Source organism: Phalangium opilio, unplaced genomic scaffold (assembly GCF_054372755.1).
Source record: "Phalangium opilio isolate 3A_F unplaced genomic scaffold, DU_Popi_V2 ptg000090l_1, whole genome shotgun sequence".
Taxonomy (NCBI): domain Eukaryota; kingdom Metazoa; phylum Arthropoda; class Arachnida; order Opiliones; family Phalangiidae; genus Phalangium; species Phalangium opilio.
Genome location: NW_028324195.1, coordinates 3,517,769 through 3,524,794, shown reverse-complemented (window position 1 = coordinate 3,524,794; position 7,026 = coordinate 3,517,769). Strand labels below are relative to the sequence as shown.

Below are 7,026 nucleotides of genomic sequence, written 5' to 3'. Positions count from 1 at the left end.
TGGTTTTTTTTAAGCTGCCATCGGCGTTCGCCAGTGTCCATGGTAAAGGTCCCAAGGGATGGCTGAAAACGTCTTGCATGTCGAGTTTTCGATTTTCCGCAATCAAAATTATGTTAGCAAAGAGCCTTTGGTCAGATTTTAGGACGATGTCGTTATTTTTAACATTCGTCGACGTCGTCATAAAAATACCACGTTATCTTTATTGCGTTGTATTTTGGTATGACTAATTCATAACACTAGGCTAACAGCGCCGCTTGTAGTGAATCTAAACCATTGCTGCACTTATATTAAAATGTGTTATTTTTTAAGTTTAAAACGAAATAACTATTAAAATTATCATCTCCAACTGAATAAGGTAATTTTTATTTTTTTGAAAAATATATAAAGCAGAATAAAACGCTCCAGATTTGACTAAAAGTAAGGCAGCCCCTAAATATTTCTTTCCACCACTTATTCATAAATTAACGTAGGAAAGAAAATAATAGCTTAAAATTCAGCTTATGTAATGTAGATATGATATATGATGTTGAATATTTTCCAAGTCGTAGTATTTTCCTTTAATAAAACAAAACATCGTATCTTTAGGAGGTCAAAATCTCTTTTTTGGTAATTTTCAGCAAAAATATGCAATTTATGAGGAAACACCAGTGCAAATAAATTAAAGAACTGTTTAACATCTTCCATTTGAGATATTAAACATTGCAATACAATTAGTAGTTCATTAGATACAGCCGATTTAAATTTTCCTTAAGCCGCCATCTTGAAACCGGCGCCATCTTGAATAGCTGGGCGATAGACAGTGCCATCACACGGTTTTGCAAACCCTATCCAACCATCTTTCCGAAAATTACTTTCGTTTTTAGTCCTTAGAGTTGGTACCCGAAAATGTAGGTGGCTCATACACTAGTACCTCACTTTTTTCTGGTCAGAACCTAAATTTTTACAGGGTCCGAAAAGCAAAGCGCGGGAAGTTTGAATTAAAAGTAGCCGACCATAACCAAATCAGCTAATTTTTAGTACCGGACTTGATGTTAACATAACCCAATCAGAAAAATTAGAACCAGCGGACCTAATGTTAACATAGCCGAATCAGAATAATTAGAAGTACTGGACCTGATGTAAAAATAACATAACCAGAATAATAGAAGTACCGGACCTGATGTAAATGTAACATAATAAGAATAATTGAAAGAAGCGGACCAGATGTAAAAATAACCCAATCAGAATAATTAGAAGTACCGTACCTGATGTAAACATTACCTAATTAGCTACATGTGGTTCGGGTGGGAACAAGTCACGAAAATCATTTCGTATCAACTACGTGTGGTTCGGGGTTGGGAACAAGTCACGAAAATCATTTCGTATCAGCTACGTGTGGCTCGGGGTTGGGAACAAGTCACGAAAATCATTTCGTATCAGCTACGTGTGGTTCGGGGTTGGAAACAAGTCACGAAAATCATTTCGTATCAACTACGTGTGGTTCGGGGTTGGGAACAAGTCACGAAAATCTTTTCGTATCAACTACGTGTGGTTCGGGGTTGGGAACAAGTCACGAAAATCATTTCGTATCAGCTACGTGTAGTTCGGGGTTGGGAACAAGTCACGAAAATCATTTCGTATAAGCTACGTGTGGTTCGGGGTGGGAACAAGATCACTTGACCAAAAATGACCCCTTTGACCCCCCAAGGTCAAATTGACCCCAGAGGGTCACTTGACCAAAAATGACCCCCTTTGACCCCCAAGGTCAAATTGACCCCTGAAGGTCACTTGACCAAAAATGACCCCCTTTGACCCCCAAGGTCAAATTGACCCCTGAAGGTCAGTTGACCAAAAATGACCCTCTTTGACCCCCAAGGTCAAATTGACCCCTGAAGGTCACTTGACCAAAAATGACCCCCTTTGACCCCCCAAGGTCAAATTGACCCCTGAAGGTCACTTGACCAAAAATGACCCCCTTTGACCCCCAAGGTCAAATTGACCCCTGAAGGTCACTTGACCAAAAATGACCCCCTTTGACCCCCAAGGTCAAATTGACCCCTGAAGGTCATTTGACCAAAAATGACCCCCCTTGACCCCCCAAGGTCAAATTGACCCCTGAAGGTCACTTGACCAAAAATGACCCCTTTGACCCCCAAGGTCAAATTGACCCCTGAAGGTCACTTGACCAAAAATGACCCCCTTACCCACCCAAGTATAAGTTAGTATGTATGTATGTATAAGTATGTATGTATGTATAAGTATGTATGTATGTATAAGTATGTATGTATGTATAAGTATGTATGTTTGTATAAGTATGTATGTATGCAAAAGTATGTATGTATGTAAAAGTATGTATGTATGTATAAGTATGTATGTATGTATAAGTATGTATGTATGTATAAGTATGTATGTATGTATAAGTATGTATGTATGTGTATGTATAATAATAATAATAATTGTTTAATGTTCCCAAAACAGTACATTGGTACCAGCTGGTTGGCGAACAGGGGACATAGGTCATGTGTACAATACAGTGTGGGAGGATGATTAAATTAGATCGGAACACTGCATGAAAGTTTTATCTGTTTTTTTTGGTTTAGTTATTACATTTTAAAAATTTTTAAATTTTAAGATAATATCAGAATATTTTAATTTTCTCGAGTCTAAAAGGTCATTATCACTACCATGTTTATCATAAACTTTCATCATTCTGAGCATACTGGGAGGAGTATTTGCTGTGGGGTAAAAGAGGTGACGGGTCCTATGCGTTCTTGTTTTGCAGCTAAATGCAACCGTCTGTAGTATTTCACTACAGTCGACTCTACCAGTCAGGAGTTTGTGCAAAAAGTTTATGTCCGTTTTGAACAATAGCGCCTGTATGGTGTCCATTTTTAGTTTGAGTAGATGGTCGCTGTACTCCTTTGTGGAGTTTTTGTCGAATAGTATTTTGTATAGATATATAAATTTTTTCTGTATGGATTCCAGTTTTGAAATGTTGGTGGGACAGGTATTGCCATAAATAATAGAACCATATAATATAACTGAGAGTGTTAGTGAGCAATATAATTGTAAGAAGCAGGATCCTGAGTTTATTTGCTTTGATAGTTTGACTGACGCTCCTAATATTTTGTTACTTTTGTTACGTGTGGTTCGGGGTGGGAACAAGATCACTTGACCAAAAATGACCCCTTTGACCCCCCAAGGTCAAATTGACCCCAGAGGGTCACTTGACCAAAAATGACCCCCAAGGTCAAATTGACCCCTGAAGGTCACTTGACCAAAAATGACCCCCAAGGTCAAATTGACCCCTGAAGGTCAGTTGACCAAAAATGTATGTATGTATAAGTATGTATGTATGTATAAGTATGTATGTATGTATAAGTATGTATAAGTATGTATGTATGTATAAGTATGTATGTATGTATAAGTATGTATGTATGTATAAGTATGTATGTATGTATAAGTATGTTTGTATGTATAAGTATGTATGTATGTATAAGTAAGAAGGTTAGGTTAGGTTAGGTTAGGTTAGGGTTCTGCACTTCTACTCCTTACATGTATTCTTTAGGATTGGTTCGTTTTGTGCTTCCACTCCTTCCGTATGTTCTTTTGTATAGGATTTTTTTTAGCATCGTTATTTCGAAGAAAAACGTATTAATATCCAAAATAAAATTAAATTAAATATTACATAACCTAAAGTAAACCTATTTTTGGTTTTAAAAACATGTTGAACGATAGACGAGGATCAAATGGGATTCAATCAAATGGGATTCGATCAAATGGGATTTCGATCATTTTGGAAAGTTTTCGATCACCCGTTTTTCGATCAAATCGACCCAAACGCATTTGCCACCGTTTGGCTTGGTGTGCATATTTAACCTTCATTTTACTGTATGAGCTGAGATTGATGTGGTTACACGAAAGTTTGTGGGCTTATTTAAGGTTGCTAGGACAAGCTTGTTCATTCTCAAAAATATCTTGCATAGGTTTCCAAGTAATATTTTGCCCATTTTTTTACGTTAAGTGAACTTTACAGTCCTGTGTGCTACTATTTAAACAATTTCTAGATGTTTTGAGTAGGTGAGGAGGATCGCACATAAAATATATGGGCCGTTCTACATCGAGGCTATATGGATTACTGCAAACATGTGGTTCCTCATCAGTAGTGTTCATAGCAAAAAATTTCCTATTCGTCGCAGCGCCATCACCAATAACAGAATCCAATTGTTTCCAATTGCTTCCCATACTATCGAATTCAAGTCGTCTGCTGTTAATGGATTTGTTGCAAAGTGTGCAAAGGGATATTTGACACGACTGGTTGTACCACGAAGCATAAGCATTAGGATATGGGAAGCCACTTCTTTTTCATTATGATGTTCCTTTGACAAACCGTTAATTTTATTCCTAGCATTGTTTAACTGAGTGTATCCAATCATATCTCCAGTGTCATTTTTGTATATCAAGTCTTCCTTGGTTTTTATTTCATCTAACAATATGCTAACGTACTGATACTCTGTTGGTAAAGTTTGCGGTTTTATCTCGTCTCTCATTCTGTTTAGGATATCGTCTGAAAACCCCAATTTTTTACTGTCATGAGAAGAGTTCCGAAATAGTGTATTATATGAAGGCAACTGAAGAATTCGCGAATTGGCTAAGCTTCTATAAGCTGTTGGAGACTCGCGATATTGATACAAGCACCATTTTATAACTGCTGGGTCCCATCTTCTACCGCGAGGATCTTTTTCTTGCACCATTTTCAGTTGTGTTCTCGAGAAGAGAGAGACAAAGGAGTCCTCTTCATTTTCTAAAGATGTTTTTAATATCTCCTCAATACAAAGTTGTTTGCTTTTCCTCAACAGCTCAATCAGCTCTTCCTTTGACATAATGTTATACTTTTTGTTTTGCACTTTTTCCATTCTAGCTTGAGCCCGTGACGCGTAGTTTTTTATATTCAAATTGTGGTACTGAGTTTTCAAAAGATTTAGCTTATTATTATGTCCAGTCACTATGGTTAAAACATGTATCTACCAGGGCTCGAACCAGGGACCTTCCGCGTGTGAGGCGGACGTGATAACCACTACACCATAAATACGTGGTAATATTGAGTGTTCCAAGAGATATAGCTTATTTTTATGTCGAATCGCGATGGTCAAAACATGTACCTACAGACTTACAAATTTAAAGTGGAATATCGAAAGGGCGCAGAAAACGTTCTCGCTGACGCGTTGTGCAGGGATATTCCACCTGCCAGTTATGTCTTGGGAGCTCTGCTTAGGCCTAAACCTAACAATACTATTCCACCTCCTTTACCCCAGGTTATGGATAGTTTTAACCTTCTAGACATAGCTAGGGAACAAGGGTTAGATCCTGATCTTAATATTTACAGAATAATGATAGGCCACATGCCCTATTTGAGGTCATTAATGGACTTGTTTACCATAAGCGCTATGGAAATCAGCCGCCTAAAATATACCTTCCTATCACTTTAAGACCACAAGCGTTACATTTGTTCCATACACACTTTACGGCAACACTTCGAGGTAGAAATAGTACCTATGAACGTACTAGGTTTCGGTATTATTTGCCTACACTTAAAAAGGATGTTGTCTTATTTATTGCTACATGTCTTATGTGTCAACAATACAAGGGACAAAACCGTAAAACCCCTGGGTTAATGCACTCTTCTGTTGTTGAAAAACCTTGGGATATGGTGGGAGTAGACATCCTTGGTCCCTTAACTCTAAGTCCTACGTTTAAAATATATATTTTAGTGTATGTTGACTATTAGACGCGTTTTGTTCAATTAATCCCAATTAATCTTATCTTACGTTGGGGAGCTACAAAGGCCACTCTTTCCGATAATGGGAAACAATTTGAGTCTCGCATCCGGAAAGACACTTGTGCACTCTTCCAAGTCACATGCACCAACAACACCCGCAAACAAACGCAACAGAGCGAGTTAATAAGTCTATATGCACTATTTTAGGCATATATGTAGGTAATGAACATCGACATTGGGATCTCTCAACACAACACCTCATGAGACTACTGGCCGTACGCCATTTTATCTAAATCATGGTAGAGAGGCTCGCTTACCCTGGGAACTTCCTTTGGATCCTTTCCAACCCCCTGACTTAGCTCATTTGGGAGAGAGATTGGAGGATAGTGTTATCCAATTACAGGCAGATGTTCTAGCCGTTAGAACTTATATAGATCGTATGCACACTGTAAGAATTAACCGTAAATTTTACTATCAAATTACCGGCAGGCTGCTGCCAGTGAGTTCACCGTAAAGTAAAATGTCAATTTCCCACTCAACTTTAATGTAATGCTACAGAAAAAACCAAGATTTGCTGGAATTAAAACTTATTGCCATATTATAGTAATTTATACAGCAACAGCGCCATGATTAACGCTAAGTAAATGGCGTCAAATAAACAGTATTTGAAAATAGTATATTAATGTCGTTTGGAAACTTTTTGAATGACATTTCGTAAAATGTACGTCTTCCGGGCTCTTAAATGTAAGTATTTGTTTTTTAGTGTGGGACAAATTTTCATTGTATTATACCGTATAAATTACGGTAATGCGACATGCGTTTCCCAGTTTTACCGTAAATGTTAATGAAACCTAGCCGTAAAATTCACGTATTTGTCATTGGTACCGTAAAAGGTAATGCCACTAGACCGTTTCAATTGCGGTTCTGCGACATGCGATTGCCAGTTTTACCGTAAATGATGGTGAAAAGTGGCCGTAGAATTCACGTATTTGCCACTTTTATTTGTCATTGGTACCGCAAAATTTAATGTAATGTAACCGACGAATTTTCTGTTCAGCAACATAAATTATTGTTTCAACGTTAATATTCATTTCATGAATCTGTAAAAATAGTAGTAGCAGATCCTGCCACATCACAGCATACGTTTTAAAGCAATTCGAAAACAGGTGAAGTACTTCCATTAACATAACAAGTAAAAATTGATTTAAAACTAATACGTGTAATTTTTAATCAATAGATAAAATACTTTAATTTCAATCGCATGAAAA

At 37.3% G+C, this 7,026-nt stretch overlaps 1 non-coding gene across 1 annotated transcript; it reads right to left on the bottom strand.

The window, feature by feature from the left end:
* Positions 1–4,998: 4,998 nt before the first annotated feature.
* Positions 4,999–5,071, bottom strand: TRNAV-CAC (transfer RNA valine (anticodon CAC)). Its single transcript has one exon. It is a non-coding gene; the product is annotated as a tRNA-Val (tRNA).
* Positions 5,072–7,026: the final 1,955 nt, after the last annotated feature.